Raw genomic sequence first — 21,855 nt, forward strand, 5'->3', positions numbered from 1 at the left:
GTGCAGTGAAGGCTTTCCACCCACCACTAATGTTGAAGTGAGATTCAGCTGTTGGTCCGGCCAGATGCTGTACATGCAACTGTGGGGTTTGGCAGGGGCAGAGGGCGCCATCTTGTCCTTTGTCTCAGGCAGGATGAGTGGTGGGCTTGTTGTGAGTAAGCATCATAGGCAGCGTTTCTCAACCGCTGTTCCGCGGCACACTAGTGTGCCGCGAGACGTTGGCTGGTGTGCCGCGACGTGCCGCGGCGAGAAGGGCGATTTGCATTGTCACGTGCCTGGCGGCCGCCAATAAACAACACTGACCCGCCGGAAAGCAATATTTCTCCTCCTCTTTCCCAAAGCTCAGTGCAAACGAGCCTGGCGGCCGCCAATACACAGCACTAACCCGCCGGAAAGCAATATTTGGCAAGTGTTTCTTACAGTCATAATTATAATATAGGGCGGCACAGAGTTAAATTTTTTAACTTTTTTAATGGTGGTGTGCCTCGTGATTTTTTTCACGGAACAAGTGTGCCGTGGCCCAAAAAAGGTTGAGAAACACTGATCATAGGGATAAAGGGCAGAGGTCAAGACAAAAGACCAGAAATCCCTGAGACATGGCAGAGGTGAGCATGCTTGAGGAATGGTAAGCTGTGGTATGGGAGCCACCCATGGTCTACCACCCATTTGTGGGGAGGATCAACAGAAGACATCTTTCCGCAGGGTCTGCAAGAAGGAGCTGTTCCGCCTGGCCTTTGGACTTGACTCAGTCTGACCCCTATGTTTTCCTCCCTTCCTTATGGTTTTGATTTGGGCTACTTTAAAATGAGGCTGCATTTTAAAATTTTAAATTTAAACTGTATTTTAACCCGTATTTTAATTAACTGTCTTTCTTTCTTTTACGTCTTATTGTAATTTTGCTGGTGTCATCCGCCCTGAGCCCGGTTTTGACTGGGGAGGGCAGGGTATAAATAAAATATTATTATTATTATTATTATTATTATTATTATTATTATTATATGAGACAGACTAGGTAAAACGTATATGACCCAGTAGGCCACAAACTTCCTAGTCTAAAAACCCTGGGGCTGTGATGTGTTTTAAACTGTTTTTGATATTGATATAATAATAATCAGAGTAACTATTATTATTATTATTATTATTATTTTGATTTCTTCACCGTGTGTGTGTGTGCGCGCGCGTGCACCTTCAGCATATGATACAATGAAACTGCCAAGCACATTTCTATGGGGAAGGAATTTGATAGCTTAGATACCTCGCTCAGATAAAGCCGTCTCGTGGGTTGCCACTCTCAAAATTTCCATGATATGGGGTGCTCACGTGGGCATGTTAAACAAGACTGAAGAAAGATAAGAGATTTAAGAAATACTGAAAAATTGGAGTTGAATCAGTTGCTGTTTGTTTAAATTTGGATTTAAAATTTGCCTATATCCCAATGTGAAATTATCTCTTACATGATTTTAGCCACGAGGTCGTGTTTTGCTAAATGTTGGAAAACATCAGCCACACCTTCTTTTACTGAAGGGGAAAATAAACTAAATAAATAGGTCAGAATATGTTGAAATTAAGAAATCTGATGAGACAGAGCAATTCGGCAGTGGAGGGGGAGAAATCTCTGAGGGAGCATCTCCAATTACCGCCTTGCTATGGCCAGACTCCACTGGGAGGAAATGTACTATACCAATGATCCAGGCCTGTTTCAGATTCATGTCAAGGGAATGTGGTAGCTTAGGATCATGTGAATCCACAGCTTCTCTAGCACATTCCCAACACACATCCAACACAGTGCCTTGTGGACACAACACTGGCAGAACAGCAGCTAAGCATTCCATCAGGGGTTGTTGACCTGTGACTTTCCAGATCACACTAGACTCAGCCAGCATGGCCTATGGTCATGAATTATGCGAACTAAGTGGTCCAATAGTATCTGGAGGACTACAGGTTCCTTGCCCCCGCTTTATACCAATCCACCGAAGAAACCAACCGCAAAGCTTTTTAGTCACAGATCTTCCCCTCCACCAGTGTAGAGAGATATCCACAGCACCCTATGGGTCTTGAGCCACCATCTCTGGGTGCATGGCATCACTCCTTAAAGGAAGACAAAATGACAACCGGGTTTGTTTGTTTTTCATGGAAAAACTTTTTGAGTGATGTGAATTGTCTGTTTTAATACTTTTTTAAAAAAATCTCTCTTTTTTATACATTGAATTTTTTAAAAATTGCATTTGTTATGAATCTTGTATTCTGAAATGAAATCCAGAAAGCGATCTGTCCTGGAACAGCCCAGAAAAAGTTGCATTTGCAGTGGGGCTACACAAGGTCAAGTGAGTCAACAAGACACCTCTCGGTAAAACAAGGTGACAGGGATAATCAGTGCAAGGTCTCGAGATGATCTGTTGATGCAAATGCAGGTTTGGAGTCCCACCAAGGCAGAGGAGGGAATGGTGAGCACCAGAAAGTCAAGACCTCAGCAAGGATTTGCAATTGCCCTAGTCAACAGCCAGGAATCAACCAGATGAACTGCCTAGATAGGGGACCTGTGGCTCTCTAGATGTGGCTGGACTCCATCAGCCCCAGTCAGCATGGCCCATAAGTCTGGGATGACAAGAGTTGTAGTCCATTAATCTCCAGAGGCCACCTAGCCTAGGAAGATCTCAGCAATAGAAGTTGGAGATTGGTACCTGTAGATACTTGTGACAATGAGAGGGGATGCAAGCCAAGACTGAAGAAAAATAGATAAAAGTGTATACAGAAAATGAATGCCTGCAATGGCATTGAATTGGCTTTCCTGTTGAGTGAAACCTTCTTGAATCAGGAGTGGGACAGCTGTGGACTTCCAGATGTTCTTGGACTCCATCAGTCCCAGCCAGCATGATCCGGGGTCAGGGGTGATATAAGTTGTAGTCTAGCAACATCAAAAGAGTCATAGGTTTCCTTCTTTACAGGTTGGACTTAGACCAGGGATGGGGAACATTTGGGCCTCCAGATGTTGCTGAACTACAACTCTCATCATCCCTGACCATGCTGACTGGGACTGATGGGAGTTGGAGTCCAGAACTTCTGGAGAGACTAGGGTTCTCCACCGTTGACTTGGAATATTTAATAAGCTAAAGCAGACACAAGCAATTTGGATCAGATAAGAAAGGTTGCTGCTGATGTAAGCCACTCATCGATTGGCCAAGGCCGTCATCCCTGAGAGCGAACACACCAAGCTATTAGCAAGTCACTGTTTGTCACTCTGAAAAATGGGAATTGCTATGTTGCTTACCCGAAAGAGGAGTGATGTGGTCAGAGTTGTAGATCTCTTTGCGTAATAAAGGTCTGAAAAACATGATTATTAACCACATGGAAAATACTGTATATTCCTGAGTATAAGGCTACTTTTTAACCCAGGAAAATCTTCTCAAAAGTCGGGGGTCGTCTTATACGCCGGGTCGTATTTCTTATACGGCGAGTATATCCCAAACTCTATTATTTTAACTGGAAAAGTTGGGGGTTGTCTTATACGCCCAGTCGTCTTATACGCCAGAATATACAGTATTTAACGTCTTTGCCATATCAATAATGATGGTGCGGCTGCTTTAATTCCCCTTCTATAGTAGAGCTAGGAACTCAGTGTGGAGGACCAGACCCAAGGGCAACCAAGTTTAAGACTGTAGGATTGCACTTCTTTGAATACAAAACTCAAAGTAACAATAATGTTATGTGCAACTATAGGGTTGGGTTTAAAATAAAAATAAAAATGAGCCAATCCTGCCATATGTTTAGCTGTGATATCATAATTGACTCTGTCGTCTTAGCCTTCTATGGATTTTGTAACAGCTGTTGACGGGACTCGGTCATCATGGACACCAGATAATTGGAGCTGCCCATCTGCTGTAGAGCCCACTGTAGCCAACTGTGTTAGTGACTTAATAAACAGAGGCCTGATCCTGCTTCCCCTGAAAAAAATTAATGGGGTGCATCCTTTTATTGGTATAAGCTGTGGCAATGATCAAGTCTAGGGTTTTCAGTGCTGAAATCCTGCCTGCCTTAATGGCTACCTTGAAGACAGGGGTTGGGGAGGCAGTCGATTCAGTTTGCGTTTAAAGGCGAATCTACCATATTCACACTTTCTTAAACAATACACAGACCAAAACACAGCCATCCTTAAAAATTATCACTTCTTCAAGTTTTGCAATAATAGAATCATAGAATTGTAGAGTTGGAGGGAGTCCAACTCCCTGCAATGCAGGAATATGCAGCTGTCATGTACAGGGGTTGAAACTGCGACCCTGGCATTGTCTGCACCATGCTCTAACCAACTGAAGCATGCAGTTCTCCAACCGAGTCATGCATACACAACTGCATATACTAGGGTAAAGCGTGCATAAAATTGCATATATATGTGGAAAAAATATACAGTGGTACCTCTACTTACAAATTTGTAAGTCGAATCCCATAGGAATGCATTGGGAGAAAAAATTCGTAAGTCGAAGCAACCCTATCTAAAAATTCGTAAGTAGAAAAAATCCTATCTAAACCACATCCAAGATGGTGGACAGAGCTCCATTCGTAAGTAGAAACATTCGTAAGTAGAGTTATTTGTAAGTAGAGGTACCACTGTACCAAAAAATGCACTGAAATTGCATCGCAAAATTGTGTGCATTAGGAAAAAGTGCATATAAACAAGTGTATGTGAGGAAATTTTTGAACTTAAACATTGATGGATTTTTTAAAGGGCTTTGAAAAAAATGAAAACTGAGCTCCATGTATGTTAATGGCCCTCAGTAGGTTTATGTGGTAGTGGTGGTGGTGGCAGCAGTGAGCAGCTAGACAGCACCAAATGAAGAAAGATGGGTACTAAAGGGTGGATCTGTCTATTTCAATTTCTGCCCACTTCTTGTTTTTCCAGTCTTTCCAGTTCACTTCCTTTTTGCATCAGGTTTGCAATTAAAAGAAAAAAAAAGCCTTCATGGAATTTCATCACCAGTGCACATTTCTCCTGATATACACACTTTTATATACAACTTTTCCTAACACAGGCATTTTTGCAAGCAATTTCCCCTAAAATAATGTATTTGTGTGTGTGCTATTTTCACAGATATATTCCTTTCTGCATGCATCTTCCCCTTACACATACATTTTGGGGGGTTGGAGAGAAGTGTATTGCAAAATTCAGAGAAGTGCAAATTTCAGTAAAATTAGGCTGAACCAAATTTCTGCCCGAGCCCTCTCCAGAAGGCACTGGAAATAAAAATGGAGGTTTCTTGGGCTGATCAGGACACTAAATTTATTTTTAAAGTGGGGCAGTGGGGCAGGCCATAAACATGGGCCCTGCCAGGTTGCTGGGGCCTGTAGCTACGTGAGATTGCTGTGTGTTGATGCAGGTGCCAAGTGCCACTGACTTTGTGATCATGGGAGCTGATGTCCCTCTCAGTCATGTTGTGCAGCACATCTGGAGGGCAGGCTTCATATCACAAGGCCAGGGTGGTATTTTGTCATTGCTTAAAAACTCGTAGCCCCATGAGAGGAGGCCTCATATGCCACGAATTCATAACATTTTTGGCGGGTGCGTGACATTTCAGAAACTGGCTGGCTTTATTTGTGTTGCAAGTGGGTGAGTTTTTGCTCACGCTCTCGCTATGTCTCAGTGAGAAATGCCAGCAGAACCAGCACGGGGGTGACAGACGGCATTTCTGCAGCAGACTTTGCAGTTTAGAAATGGCAGCTCCGAGAACCCAAAAATAACAAAAACGGGGTGTGTTAAAGGTGGGGAATTGAGCCACCCTTAAAGGCTTTTTCCAGACCTCACCAAGCACCCCCAAGCAACACTATGTAGACCATTGTCATTAAAAAAATGAAGCTGGGATGCTCAGGAATGGGCTGTATGGCTCAGCACTCTGGGTGTGAATTTATTTTTTCCAAAGGGTGGAAGTAAATATCTATTCAATGGCCAGGTCACGCCATTCTTGGGTTTATTTATAATTTAGCCAGTCAGTTTCACAATTAGCTTGGATTTTTTATGTTTTCTATTCTCTTGTATATATTTTACACTGCCTTGATGTTTTACATGGGTTGGTAGTATATAAATACTTTTCTAATTGTAAAGAATAAATCATTTTATTAATAAAAAATATTTCTAGGCTACCTTTTAGCTTAGCAAAGCTCTCTCTCTCTCTCTTTCTCTCACACACACACAGAGGGAGAGAGACCACTTCATCAAGCAGAAATGAAAGAAGAAGAAGAAGTAAAAATGGGATCAGAGCAGTAAAAACACCCCAATAAAACAATTGGAATGTACTGATCAAATTTAATTGGGTTGTATCTCCCTGGGCAAAATATATTTGCCTGGCACTGAAAGGATATCAAACTTGTCACCATTCTGCTTACAGCAGCATTCCACATACAGGGGGACACCATGAAGAAGGCCACCGCTTGCCTAATTTCAGAAGGAGTGAGACTCCAAGAAAGGACTTTGCAGATGATGGTAGCATTTAGGCAAGCTCCTTGGGGCACTTGGGTCTCAAGCCATTTAGCACTTCAAACTGCACTTGGATATGGACCAGTAGAGCTGGTGAGATACATTCCCTACTACTGGTCCTAGTCAGCTGCTGTATTTTGAACCAAGAAGTTTCCAAAGGCCCATGACTCATTGCAGTAGTCTTAGAACAGCCATTAACTGTTCTTTAGCCCATATTTCTTTAGTAGGGACAAACAGGTTAGTCCACCATAGCCAGAAGCTGCCAGGCTTGCTTGCCCCCACTGCTTGGCAGCCATGTGGTACATTCAAAGGACCAGACCACATGAAGAACCATTCTTAGCACTTGTTCTCCTCTTGAGCAGACCCACCATAAAAGCTGCCTTATACTAATACATTTGGCCATCTAGCCCACTATTGTCTAGTATCACCTTTCCCCAACCTGGTGCCATTCAGACGTTTCGGACTACAGTCCCCATAATCTCCAGCCACCACGACCAGTGGAAAAGGATGATGAGAGTTGTAGTCCAGCCACATCTGGAAGGCCACTGATTCCCCATCCCTGATCCACATGCAATGCAGGAAATGTCCTCAATTTTGCCCAGCAAAATTACTGCTTGGGGATAAACAAGGCCTTGTTATTTTAGTCATATCGAATGTATATTTCCAACACATTGTTTTTCTCTGTAGTCATCTTGTTTTTCTAAGGTTGCGACCCACAAACTGCAAGCTTTCAAAGTCACAAAAGACCCATTTCTGCAAGAAACACGAACATTCACCATCTAGCACAATTCACAATCGTCGTGCCATTTGCTGTTTTCTGCGCTCGCTTGTTCCAAGCATGTGAGTTTTCAATGGCTGGCTTGTTGCAAAGTTGTGTCACTATAACTCCTACAGGTTATGTGAATTGCAGATACAAAGGAAGGGTATTGAAGGACGCAGTGACATTTTTATTGCTCTTCTTGAACATTGCCAAAGTGGCAGACGGTTGCTGAGCAATGGGGTAAAAATGATGACACATTGGTGGTAATGTTTTTTTTCTTCTTCTTTCTAATATGGATTTTCTTTTCATCTTTCATTGTTTAGAGTGGAAGGTAAATATATTTGTGTATTATAAATATTTTTATTCTGCTTCTACGGTAAAAATGCCCAAGGCAACCAACAGCTAAAAATAAGAACAACAATATCTATGTACCTAAATCGATTTGAGACTATTTATTCCAGGATCACCATTAATGGGAGAAACTTTGTAATCTTAGATCAGTAGTTCCCAACCTTTTTTTTTTGGCCGTGCCCCACTTAAGCATCTCTAAAATCCTGATGTGCCCCCCCCCATGACATATAATTCTTATTATTCAAAAAGTGAACTCCTTTTCATGTGGAGGAAGCCTAAAAGACCATTAACTTGGTACACATTAACCTGACTGCCATGTACATTCTGGTTTTAATTTTAAAAATGTATATGCCACAATATATATTTATATACTGCATATGAGGCCCCTAGAAACATAAGAAATGCAAAAAAATAATAATTCACTGTTAATAACTCATTCTCGATTTGCCCCCCTTAAAAATCAAATTGCCCCCTGTGGGGCATGTGCCCCACGTTGGGAACCATGGCCTTAGACAGTGACCCACATAAACTACATAACAAATGAACATGTGGGTAATTTTCAGGGCACTGGACCTGGACTAAGGGTTGACTCCTCTCTGAACCCTATGGGTGACCTTGGAGATCAGTCATACCTCTCAAATTGTTGTGATGGTTTTGGAATTTGGCTGGGGGAGACCTGAGCGATTCATATCCCTGATCAGCAATGTGTCATGGCCACAATCCAATGCATAGGTTCCCTGGAAAAGGCTCCATTCGACTGATTACTGTTCTGGCTGCATAGGTTCCGCTTATAAACTATATTGAGCATCAGCAAGAGTACTTCAGGTCACTGAAATGAAACCTTCAGCTTTCAATTAGAACTGCAAACTAACTTGCAAGTCACTATTTAAACTGCTAGCATGAAGTAGGGACTCCATCAAAGGAAGGAAGTACCCAGTCTCTGCTTGACTATTTCCCTCATTCTCTGATCTCCTCTATGTCATGAACCAATACTAAAAATTGCAAGCCGCCTTATCACCTCATTCATTTGCCAGAGCAAGGAGAGGGTCACCAGTTACCCCAGAGCTCTGGTGGATGACACCACCACTCCTCGGGAAAAAGTTCTGAAGCGGCGCTTTCTCTCCTGCACCCTGGGTCCTGCCCCTGTATACCACAGGATGTTCAATAAACCAGGGTGAAAGATAAAAGACAAATGATAACCAACTATTCAACATAGTGGAATGTCTGGGCAGTTTTTTAAAGGTTGTCTGTTCTTTGCCTGGTGCTGAGAATACATCAAAGTAGCAGCCAGGAAAACGTCTCTGAACAGAGCATGCTTCTGATGATGGTGAGGTTGGAGGAAGGCCTACAATGAGGACTGTAAAGTGCAGGCTGGCTCATGTAAGGTTCTGCGTCCTACCAGATGTTGTTTGACTCCAGCTCCCACCATCCACGATCAATTTCATGACGATGTGTTGATGATGATTAAATTTGTATACCGCCCTTCATCCGAAGATCTCAAGGTGGTTCACAGCATAAAATGCAGAATAAAACCACAAAGTACATAATAAAAACAAAAACAAGAGCAAAACAAACTGATGGGAGTTGGAGTCCAACAACATCTGGAGGGCTACAGGTTCCCAACCTTGGCTTTAGAGGTGACAGCCAGCACTTCAAATTGCACCTGGAGATGGACCAGCAACCAGCGTTCCCTATATAGCTGGTGCCACTTAGAAACATAGCAGCTGTGTTTTCCACGGACTGAAGATAGATGTTTAGCTAGGCCACCTCTGGAAGAATGGTGCTGAATTAAAGGTTGTGTTACCCATTTAAGAACAAATGCTTCAGTAGTCATCAGTATCATTTGTTCTTAAAAGGAGATTTGTTCTATTCACAAAGGACCCCCCCCTCCACCCCGCTCTGCACACATGACTAAAGGGATATGTTCTCAAAGCTTCTTTTTCTGGAGTTATTAAATTGGAGCAATTGTTTGCCAATTAAATGCTCTACTTGGGATGTATTCTTGTCATCTTTGCTGATGCATCTGGACACTGTTCTCCCCGAATTTCTGATTTCAGCAGCCTCCAGCACTATGGCATCTTGGGACTGTTTCCCATGATGCAACTGTGTTGTGTTTCAAGCAGAAAGAGAGGCTCATGGGAGGCACTCTTGGAAAAGGGGAGGGGAGGACTTTGGCCCAGGAGAATGACATGTTTTCAGCATGGGTCAGTCTTGAGATCTTCCAATCGCTAGAGCTGAGTGAATAATCAGAGTATTAAATGGAACAACAGAAACCTTATCAATGGCACATTTTAGATGAATGGAGAAAAATAAAACTAGACAGAATTAGCAACTAGCTAAACAAGCGAGACTTAAATAGACAAAATTTTAATTGAGTTACAAGATAGTCGTCCCCAAAGCAAACGCAAGCATCTGCTTTTGTGTGTGTGTAAGAGATTTAAGAATTTCCACAATACTGAGAATGTGTCCACTGTGTATCTTGTCCCTGGGGCGTTTTGAAAGTTCCCTGTCTAACAGGTAGATAGTGATCTACTGGTAGATCACTGGATGTCTGCGGTAGATCACTGGTAGATCATTGGCTCCCCCAAAAAAGCTGAACAACTGTGGCTCCCCTAAATAAAGCTCAACATTTTACCTCCTCCCTGAAAAAACTCAACAACTTTGACCCAAACCCCCCAAAATGGACCTTCCTCCTTCTTAAAAAAAGCTCAACAGCTTTGACCTGGACCCCAAAAAGGGGGGTAGATCACTACCAGTTTTTAACTCTGTGAGTAGATCACAGTCTCTTGGGAGTTGGCCACCCGTGCTGTAGAACATCCAGCCATAACAAACTTTGAGACACGTGGAACAAATGAAGACTCTGTTCTTGATAGGGTGACCACTTAGGGATCACAAAAAAGGAGGCAAAAGAGAGTGCAGATTTGCATGAAATTTGCATGTACTGATTCATATTTATGGCTGCACATTGAGAAAGGACTGTCTTCTACAAAGCAGGCTGCATGGCCACACTCTCTTTCAAAGCTGTTTTGTGCTCTTAGCAGCCCATGATGGGTGTTGGCTTTAGGTCAAGTCAACAGCAGTAGCTTCACTTTCCGTGGGATCTTCTCCAGGTTCTCCTCACCATCACTTGATGTTTCCTTTAGATTTCACCAAATAAGGACTTGTAACTGTAACCAATAAAAAATCCAACTCGTTTATGAATGAATGAATTCATTTCAAACATTGCGAATCCATATTGTGATAGCGGCAGCAGCAGTGTTGAGCACCTGACCATGTCATGTTCCGAGCAGATGCACTGAAGTAACTGGGTTAAGTTAGCATGCCTAACACAAGTCCCTGTGGATCTACTGTGAGCACAACTGAAAGTACAATTCTACCTCTCTGAACAGTGCTGCTTTAGGGGGATTAGGTGCAGGTTCCCTCTGCCAGCTAATAATAATAATAATAATAATAATAATAATTTATTTATTTATTTGTACCCAGCCACTACAATAAAATGTCACAGATTAAAAACTTCCCTAAACAGGCCTGCCTTCAGATGTTTTCTAAATGTCAGGTAGTTGTTTATCTCCTTGACATCTGATGGGAGGGCATTCCACAGGGCGGGCGCCACTACCGAGAAGGCCCTCTGCCTGGTTCCCTGTAGCTTTGCTTCTCACAGTGAGGGAACCGCCAGAAGGCCCTCAGCTCTGGACCTCAATGTCGGGACAGAACGATGGGGGTGGAGATGCTCCTTCAGGTATACTGGGCCGAGGCCGTTTAGGGCTTTAAAGGTCAGCACCAACAAGCTACAGGTGATGGTGCACTGCCCCCAAACAATTGCATTATGAGGCAGGATAGAGGTGGAACTGAGCTGCCACCTGCTAGATGGATGGTCCATTTGCCTCTGCTGTGTGTCACAGTCTGGTCGGCGGGCGGTTGAAGCCCTGGCTGGGGACATCAGGACCAGAGGCAAGATGGTGGTGTAGAAGCAGGAACAGGTACAGGGTTGAGGGTCCAGCAGCAGGCAGTCGCAGAGTCAAGGAGCAAGGCGGAGGCGAAGGTCTGGGAGTCAAGGAGCAAGGCGTCGGCAAGGCGAAGGTCCAAGGGTCGAGGATCAAGGCGTCGGCAAGGCGAGGGTCCAAGGAACAAGGAGCAAGAGGCCAGAGGCAGCCAGGCAGGGATAGCGTTGCTGTGGCAAAGAGCTGAAGGGAAATGCTGGGCTTTTATCCTTCCCAGCTCCTGCCACCAGGTGCAGTGAGATCTCAAGTGGCCTCACCTGAGTGGCCACTCCTTGCCTCTCCAGCACAAGCTGAGGCCTCACCTGAGTGGCCACTCCTTGCTTCTCCAGCACAAGCTGAGGCAGGCCCCAGTCCTGCAAAGCACTACAGGCCCCAGAGCCTGACTCCTGCCCATACTCCTGACACAGAGGGTCTGTTGCTCCACGCTGCCCCAGTCCCTCACGAGGATTGCTCTATTAATCAGATTATTAATATTTTGTCATTGTTAACAAAAGATGCAAGATCAAAATATCTACGTAAAACAGTTCCGAAATGCTTAAGTGTTGCTCCTGTTAAAATAAATTCAAAACGCCTAACATGGTAGCCCAGTTTTCAACCATGCTATTAGTAGCAGATTGTTCTGGAGGCAATTAGCAGGGGGGGGGTTCAGGGCAGGGTGGAGATAACCATTATCACCTGCTAATTGCTGTGCTGCTGCTGTTATTTATTTATTAATAAATAATAATAATAATAATGGATGGCACATTTGTTAAAGGCACAGCAGCAGAAGTTGGCTGAAAAGTTGGCAGCCTCTTGAGCACATTAGAATTCGAAAGAGAATTGGGAATGCCTTGAGAATTGCCCAGCCTCTTTCTGTATTTTTTTTAAAGAAATACTTCCCCCAACCAAGCAAACCAGGAAATGCAGTATTATGTGACTGCCCTCCCCTTTTGACATGCATGTAAATTGCAGAGGGGAGGTCTCTAGTCAGTTACTATGCAACATCCTTTCAGTGAGATTTCTGAAATTCTTGCACGGTGTGCTCTGTATATGTAACTGTGGGTTGGTGTTTGCCTTTTCTTCACTGGAAAAGGCCTCTGGTTTTGTCCTGAGGGTCTACGTAAGGTCAACTTCCCACCCTATCCCCTACCCTCCAACTTCCACTCCCAGCAATGTTACAGCAAGCCAAATGGAGAGTGGAGAAAAGGAATCCCTTTTGCCAAGCAAAGGCTGACTGATAAAAGCAAGGCTCTCTGTTAGAACAGCTTGAAGTGCAAATAGCTAGGAGGTTTATCCACTCAAACAAAGCGAAGAGCAATCAAATCCCCTTGAAGATGTACCTGTGCCCTCGACAGAAACACAGATAAAGATGATGAAGATGTACTCTGGGAAAATTCTCTCTGTTCCTTAACAACATCTCCCATGTGTATAACGGCAGAGATTCCTTTTCCTTCTGCCACGAGCTATTCTGTAAAATAAAAGTCTCCAGGATCTTTTCACTGTGTGTTACCTGAAAAACAAAGACGACTTAAAAACTAAACAGAATCAACACTATGAGGTCTTTCATCTTTCCTAGTAAAAGAGCACCTGGTACTTGGGCACAGGCAGTGACTGGTGGATTTAATGGATATCTTAACTCTGAAATATTTGCAAAATCTTATACAACATGACCTGATGTCAAATTAATGTGTACATTAATGAGTGTCCACAGGATTCTGCTCTTCTCTAAATGTTGCAGCACAGGTCCTGACATTTTAAAACACTGTAAAAAAAACTATTTTTGAGAGGAAAATGTGCATTTAAGTTTGAATTTATGAGAGAAAGCCATCACTTTTAGGCAGCCTTTCCGGAATGGTAACTGTGTTAGGCTATTGGAGCAAAAGTCTTGCACTGCAAGCATGCCCATGCCTATTCAGAAGTAAGTCCTACTGAGTGCGATGGGGCCTGCTGTCAGCTAAGTGGGGTTAGGTTTGCAGCTTAACATGTTTATTACAGCATCCACTTTTGTGATGCAGTTGACCCGAGTCCACAAAAGCTTCTCCCATAATAACTGTGCTAGTCTTTAAGATGCCACAAGTGCCTTGGTTGATTTTCCATTTACATATTTATTTGAATGTGTGTTTTGAGAGAGGAGTTGTTGCTGTTAAAAACCATCACATTGCCGACAAAGGTCCGTATAGTAAAAGCTATGGTTTCCCAGTAGTAAGGTATGGAAGTGAGAGCTGGACCATAAAGAAGGCTGATCGCCGAAGAATTGATGCTTTTGAATTATGGTGCTGGAGGAGACTCTTGAGAGTCCCATGGACTGCAAGAAGATCAAACCTATCCATTCTGAAGGAAATCAACCCCGAGTGCTCATTGGAAGGACAGATCCTGAAGCTGAGGCTCCAATACTTTGGCCACCTCATGAGAAGAGAAGACTCCCTGGAAAAGACCCTGATGTTGGGAAAGATTGAAGGCACAAGGAGAAGGGGGGAGGCAGTGGAAGACAGGAGTGCCTGGTGTGCTCTGGTCCATGGGGTCACGAAGAGTCGGACACAACTAAATGACGACGACAATATAGTTATATTATATGATTTTTCAATGTTCTATAACGCTATTTTTGAGCCACTTTAGGATTCATTTGAATGGAAAGTGGTATAGAAATATAGTCAATCAATTAGCGATGGCCACCAACTCGGATGAGTTTAAAAGAGGATCCGACAAATTAAAAAATATTATTATTCTCAGTGTGAGAAGTGAAGTTACAGGGAACCAGGCAGAGGGCCTTCTCGGTAGTGGCAACCCCCCCCCCCCCGGTGCAATGTCCTCCCACCAGATGTCAAAGAGAAAAATAACTATACAACTTTTAGAAGACATCTGAAGGCAGCCCTGTATCGGAAAGTTTTTAATGTTTGATGTTTTATTATGCTTTTATATTTGTTGGAAGACGCCCAGAGTGGCTGGGTCAACCCAGTCAGATGGGCCAAGTACTACTACTACTACTACTACTACTAATAATAATAATAATAACAACAATGCTACCAGTAGCTACTAATCCTCATGGCTATGTTTGAGCTCCATTGTCGAATCCTCTTTTAAATACCTCTTCTGAATACCATTTGCTGGACTCCATAGGAAGTGTGCTGTTGTGCCTGGGTCCTGCTTGTGGGCTTCCTATCAGAACAGTGGAAGACAGGAGTGCCTGGCGTGCTCTGGTCCATGGGGTCACGAAGAGTCGGACACGACTAAACGACTAAACAACAACAACAGTATGGAAACAGAACAGAGTAATGGGTCAAAACATGCAGAAACAGACAATTTGCCCATCCCTTTCCTGGCCTCGGTTGTACCCATGGTTCATGATCATTTGATAGTAACAATATGCCCAGTGACAGAAACTGGAGGCAGTCCATTTGCACACAGCTTAGTACCTCATGCATGCAGGGTCCCCAATGCTCGGGCTTGGGCGTACTGCAGGCCCCGTGATGAGTGCCACCCGGCATTTTGTCACCCCCCCCTCAGTGGTGACACCTGGGGTGGCCCGTACCCACCACACACCCCTTCATCTGCCCCTGGTTGTGCCAATCACATTAACTGGCTATTGTGGTATGTACTGCTGGTCTCTTTCTCTCCGTGTAATAGTGGATCAATATATTAATGCCTGCATTTTAATACTTTCCTTGGCAGTGAAGCTTTGGAATCAGTTTTGGAAGTTTTTGAAATCAGGTTTTTCTTCTTCTTCTAGTGAGCTCCTGCACTTCAGAATTTACCATAACACCAAAGTGCATGATAGAGGGGGCTGCTTTGAGTAAAGAGCAATGTTGAAGGGGGCTGATTGGAAGTTTCTGTGGTCTGGGCTCGGCTTCTAGAATGCCTCTACCTAACCTAGCAACATTCCAGGAAAGTCCTTGTGTCCACTGTGTCTGTATCTTGAAAAGGGGACAGTCATTCTCACTTGTGCTATCATTATAGGTGTGATCCAAAATCAGCGATAATGTGCAGGAAGCTAGCTATGCTATTTATATATTTATATTTATATAAATATATTTATATTTATATATTTAAGCAAACTTTGGAGAAAGAAGTTAAAAATCTCCAAAATTGTCAAGCTAACACTCCCATAATTCCCCCATAATTCACTGTACTTTCTTCTAAAAATACACACACACACACACACACAGAGAGAGAGAGAGAGAGAGAGAGAGAGAGAGAGAGAGAGAGAGAGAGAGAGAGAGAAATTCAAACTGCTTTGGTTTTGGTAGTTGGATCTTACAGCTTTGTTCTCTATTACGAGATATTATTCATAATGTGAGGGATTCTCTCCTTACAAGTAAACATCTGGAATAGCATCTTCACTCCTGTGTTTTACAATTATCATCAGCATAATTTTTTTAAAAAAATATGCACCACCAGGAGAAAAGTTGGAGGTCACCTATTCCTAGTTAAAAGGACCAGGTAGGAGGTGAGGTGAAAGACCTCTGCTGAGATTCTGAAGAGCTGCTGCCAGTCAAAGTACTGGGGTAGATGAACAAAACAAAAAAAATCTGACCTGGGTTAAGGCAACTTCCTGTGCAAACTTACACACACTGATGTTCCATTGGAAACAACAGCGTTTAGGTATGCCTAACAGTGGAAGATTTGAAATATGCCTACAATTAAATAGAATACAAATATTATTACAGTCTTTTACAATAAAGAACATAATGCGTAGGAGGACTGTGAGAAGGAGAGATAGGAAAGGAGGAAAGCTTGCTCCTGACTTGACTGCTGTACAATGACCGCTCCCCACATTAAACAGGGGGTGATTTTTGCGTGGTCACGCGCAGCCTCCTGGACCATGCACTGGCTACCTGGTAGTTTGGATCTGTCCACTACCTCTCCAGGCTGGATACCTGGAGACTCCGCCTACCTCAGCCAATCATCCAATCCCGCCTTGGCACACCTAGCAACTTTGCTGGTATGTTTGTTTTAACTGTTTTTACATGTGGCGTCCTACCCCTCTTTTTGTTGTTTAATTGAGAGAGGGAAGGTGTACCTAGGAAGAGAGGAGCTGGGGAGAACAAGGGGCCCCCCCAAACTCAGTGGATCAGGGTAGGGGGTGTAGGGTAGACAGTTAATGGCTGTGCCGACCCCTCCTATAAGCTGGGGAACTGTGGTTGTCCTATCAGCCAGCCCTTCGGTCTGCAGCTGCTGGCTCTGAATAAGATCTCCCTCATCCATGATCTTTGTGGAAGAGGAAGCCCATCTGGTCTGTATCACTGAGACCTGGGTGGGTGAGCAGGAGTTAGTTTCACCCAGCTGTGCCCACCTTGGTACCGGTGCAGCATCAAGGCAGACTTGAGGAGCAGGACAGGGAAGTTGCTACGGCCTATAGAAATCCTCTCTTCCCACCCCACCCACACTTCTTACAGAAAGTGAGGAGTGGGGTAGGGAGTAGCCACCCAGAAGCAGCTTCCACAGGTTTGAGATTACACAGGAATAAGGAGACACAAAGTTAAGTTTATTTAATGGAGGCCCACACAGAGCCTCAGTAGACCTGATCGTCAGCACAAGCTTGCCTAGGAAGGGGGTGTTTTTAAAGCTGTCACTGTGCATGAATACGCCACAGATTTGAGGCTCCTGGCAAACAGTATTTGTTTACTACTGTATAGACATAGCACTAGGACGGTGAAAAGCAGTCTCCTTCTGCTCAAGACTGCGCTCACTTGCGTGACAGATTTGTTTGTCCTCCTACTCTAGATTTGTCATATGGCAATGCGCAGCAACACTGATGGTTCTTTAGGGTTTCTTCCCCCTCTTTCCACCTACTCTGATGCCACCAACTCTGCCCCTTCTACACCCGGCTGACCTTTTCCCTGCCACTTGCCGTCAGCAAATCCACAAATGTTGAAATACGTCTGGGCGCCAGCCTTGGAAGTGTTCAGATCCACAGTGCTTTTGACAGCCTTGGAAATGTGGTCCCAGTTTCTTCATTGGGCTCATCTTGTGTATAGTGAAACATGCATTGCCAAGTTTTGTTAGTTGTTGGTTTTTAAACTGGCACCTGCAAATCAGTCTCTTTTATATTTCAGATACAGGATGATCTTTCATCATGTCATAAATATGCAGAACATTTCTGTCCCCCCTGTGTCATCCTTTGGTTATGAAATGGACACCTGGACTTCTCACCAGCTTCTTCGCATCAAGAAAAGTCCAGAGCTCAGTTGCATTAAAAATTTAAAAATTAATTAAAAATATGCTATGTTACAGTGGATGCCCGAAACTCAGCACCTGTTTAGGGACTCCTCCATACTGGTGTTTGTTTGTTTGTTTGTTTGTTGTTTTGCAGGTGTGATTGACACAGTAATAATGTGTTAATGTTCGATTTATACTGAGCGGTCCACACAGCATTCTGCTTTATTTGTTCTGAAATGCTTCCCCAGTATTATTGCCTTATTGCCATCTGGAGGGGGTACTCTTGCGCTATGGTGCAACAAAAGCAGGATGCACAAACGCACACAGTACATTTCTGGTATAAAAAGTCACAGGATTTCAGCAGCAGGTTACAGGACATGCACTGACTGGGGTTGCAGCAGTGTGCCCACCGAGGTTTGAAAGTGAGATCACCTATAACTGCCCCGATACCATCGTGAGCAAAAAGGATTGTGAATGGGCATCACAAAGGCTGCCTGAAGGGGCCCTAAGTATTAGGTACGAAAACAACTTCAATTTTAAAGGAAACTAAGAGCCAGAATAGACGCTATCCTGGGCTGGTTTTGGAAGGAAGGAAGCGCCAATCTGGATCAGTCCAGGGGAAGGGGGATCTGAGTCTCCGCTTGCATGGTCTTCCCACAGAAAATCTCTCCTGCCACCCATCCGTGGCCCTCAGAGGTGCCATCTTCCAATATGGCATCTTTGGGGCATAATAGCAACCTTGGGATTATTTTATGTGGGGAAATGGTACAGCAGAGGAAAGAGCCAGAGTGGCTGGGGAAACCCAGACAGATGGGTGGGGTAGAAATAATATATTATTATTATTGTTGTTGTTATTATTATTATTATTATTATTATTATTATTATTATTATTATTATTACAGTGGTACCTCGGTTTATGAACACAATTGGTTCTGGAAGTCTGTTCATAAACTGAAGCGAACTTTCCCATTGAAAGTAATGGAAAGTGGATTAATCCGTTCCAGACGGGTCCGCGGAGTACTCAACCTGAAGCGTACTTAACCCGAAGCATGGGTGTAATTGGTTCCGGAAGTCTGTTCATAAACTGAAGCGTTCATAAACTGAAGTGAACTTTCCCATTGAAAGTAATGGAAAGTGAATTAATCCGTTCCAGATGGGTCCACGGTGTTCGTAAACCGAAAATTCGTAAACCGAGGTGTTCATAAACCGAGGTTCTACTGTATTATTATTATTATTATTATTATTATTATTATTATTATTATTATTATCATCATCATCCCTCCACACATGTTGTGGGCCGAGGGTTGCCAGAACTATTAGAGGACCTCAATAGTTGCATACCCTCCAACACTTCTCCGATGAAAATAGGGACGTCCCATTCCATAATGATAAATTTACTATTTATACCTCACACATCTTATTGGGTTGCCCCAGCACTCTGGGCAACTTCCAACATATGTAGAAACATAATAAAACATTAAACCAGGCATCCCCAAACTTTGGCCCTCCAGATGTTTTGGACTACAATTCCCATCTTCCCTGACCACTGGTCCTGTTAGCTAGGGATCATGGAAGTTGTAGGCCAAAACATCTGGAGGGCTGCAGTTTGGGGATGCCTGCATTAAACATTAACAAAAAAAACCCCCACCTTTCCCTTTACAGGATTGCCTTCAGACGGCTCGGGGGTCGGATAACTCCATACCTTCCAACTTTTCTCCGATGAAAACAGGGACATCCTGAGGAAAAGTGGGGCAGTCTGGGATCAGGTCAGAAACTAGGATGGCTTCTCTAAATCAGGGACATCCCTGAGAAATAGGGACACTTGGAGGGTCTGTAGTTGGATAGAAGAGGCAATTTCAGTAGATGGGCAAACTATGTCTGCGGAAATGGCTAGACTACTCCAGCTGAAATTCTCTCTCCTACACAGCTCTGAAAGGTGCGTCAAACCATGTTTTCCTTTGCATCAGGCTACCCATTGTGGACCCGATTCAGATCACACAGAGAGAGAGAGAGACAGAAACACACACACCCCTTGCAGCTGATATTTCTTTTATGGAAACTAACAACCATCAGTTGTAAAACAGACCATTCTCTGCCTGCGTCAGGCAGAGAAAGCATTGCAAATCTGCACACTCTCCATGCACTCAGCATCCTGCTAAATGAGGCTCCTGTGTTTCAGCTGAAAGTGCTTCCGAATATAAGCAGACTGCTGAATCTCTTCAGAGCAATATGCCATCCAAACCAGAGGACGATTTACCAGCCTATCTCCATCTTTCTGAGAAAAGTGACAGCCCCCCCCCCCCCCGCTCCCTCTGAAACTGTTTTCAGTGCTCCATTCTGCATGGCATGACACAGAGGCACAAAGGGGTCTTGATGCCTTGGGATTGTTTAATCATTCCTTGAAAACAATGCAAATGGAAGTCAAAGTTATTTTGATCGCGGTCATCACAGACTGAAAAGGCCTTGGCTGAGTTCTTCTGCCAGACAATAGAAGAAAAGGCTGCAAAGAGATAACAAGGAAAAAACATGATTAAATCACAGAAGTGACATAAAATCAATAGAGACAGCCAAGGATCAATAATTCTTTGCTCTGAGTAACAGTCGGTAGCGCTTGCAGTCATTTTCAGATTTTTCCGACACTATTGCCGACTTGATTTGCAGAAAAAGAGATGACTCTCTTTATTTTTAACAGCTCTTCTTATCTTCTGTGTAGGTTTAATACTCATCACCTGCAATTAAAGGTAGTTTAACCCATTCAGGGCAGGCAGTGAGTTTTGTTCTAATTCTTCATTAAGGACCAAACCCCCTTTTTTCAAATAGCAGCTTCAGCAGAGCAGGCATAGCTGCCAAGTTATCCCTTTTTTAAAGGGATTTTCCCTTATGCTGAATAGGCTTCCTCGTGAAAAAAGGGAAAACTTGGCAGCTATGAGAGCAGGGGAGGGGAAGGAGGGTATTGATCCAGATCAGGACAGTGGCAGAGGGGAGGTGATCCTTTTCCCCTACTCTTTTTTCTGATGCAAATTTCACCCCTATACTACAAATTGCTCCAGTAGGAAGAGGTTAAAGATCCCTTCCCCTCCCACGTGTCATAATTCTAATCCAGATTGGGAGGACCCCAAAGTGTTGCTATTTGAAAACAGAGATACATTCACTCACTCTACAGTGAATCTTTAGCATGCAATGAAACACACACACACCACTTCAAGTGGGGTATCAGGAATCACCCTAATTTGAGACATGATGCTGTTGAACCTCATGGAGACGTACCTGATTGAATTCCCCTTGGGGCATGAACACAAGAACAACCTTGACCATCTAGTCCAGCATCCTGTTCTCACTGTGGCCATAGAAACCCCAAAAGGGGTATCAGATGCCCATAGAAAACCCACAAGGGGAGCCTGAGTGTAACAAGACCGCTCACCTTTTGTGGTGGGCGGCGTTGCTGCCGGGCATCCGGATCCTCGCAGTGATCTAGGTTGAGGTCAGGGAATTGATGCCTCCCTCGCACCAGCCCCAGCCATGTCATGTCATGCCCACCCGCCCGGCCAATCAATGCTGGTGGGGGCGTGGCCACGGGTGTTTTAAACCGCAGTGCGGTTGGGGGGTTACCTCTCACCTCCTCACCAGATCTGCTTCTCCAGCAACCACCACCTTGACTTTGCTTTGCTTCCATTGGATTCCTGTTCAGGCTGCGGCTTCAACACTGGCTTCTGCATGCTCTGCTCACAATTTATCAGCAAGCGTCTAGTTTCAGTTGGGATTTCGTCTGATGACTAAAAGGAGTTGCTCTTTCCTGCAGTTCATGGCATGGTTAAGATACCCTAGTGGTGAAGAAACTGGAGCTGTCCTGTAAAGCCTTTTGAATCAGCCTAGTAGCCTCTTATTTTTTAAAGGAGCTATTTTTTAAAAAAGTCATTGCTTAGAAGTACTCAGCGACAATCATTTGTCTTCCAGTGTGCTTGGCAATCTGCTTCGCTTGTGTGGTGTTTATACATTTTCCTGTTAATCATTTGTTAATTTCACACTTTTCAATGCATTTCCCCGTCACTTTCCTAACTGCAATAAGGCAGTTCTTTTTTAGAAGTAGATTTGTTGGGCTTGCGCAACAGAGCACTTTAATCCAGGTCAGAGGTACTGGAAATATC

At 43.8% G+C, this 21,855-nt stretch overlaps 1 long non-coding RNA gene across 1 annotated transcript; it reads right to left on the reverse strand.

Moving 5' to 3' along the window:
* Nucleotides 1-20,080: 20,080 nt before the first annotated feature.
* LOC148684299 (uncharacterized) lies at nt 20,081-21,649 on the reverse strand. Its single transcript, XR_015946462.1, has 2 exons — nt 21,327-21,649; nt 20,081-20,210 (listed from the first exon to the last, which is right to left on the reverse strand). It is a non-coding gene; the product is annotated as an uncharacterized LOC148684299 (long non-coding RNA).
* Nucleotides 21,650-21,855: the final 206 nt, after the last annotated feature.

Source organism: Zootoca vivipara, chromosome 11 (assembly GCF_965207765.1).
Source record: "Zootoca vivipara chromosome 11, rZooViv2.hap1.1, whole genome shotgun sequence".
Lineage (NCBI taxonomy): Eukaryota > Metazoa > Chordata > Lepidosauria > Squamata > Lacertidae > Zootoca > Zootoca vivipara.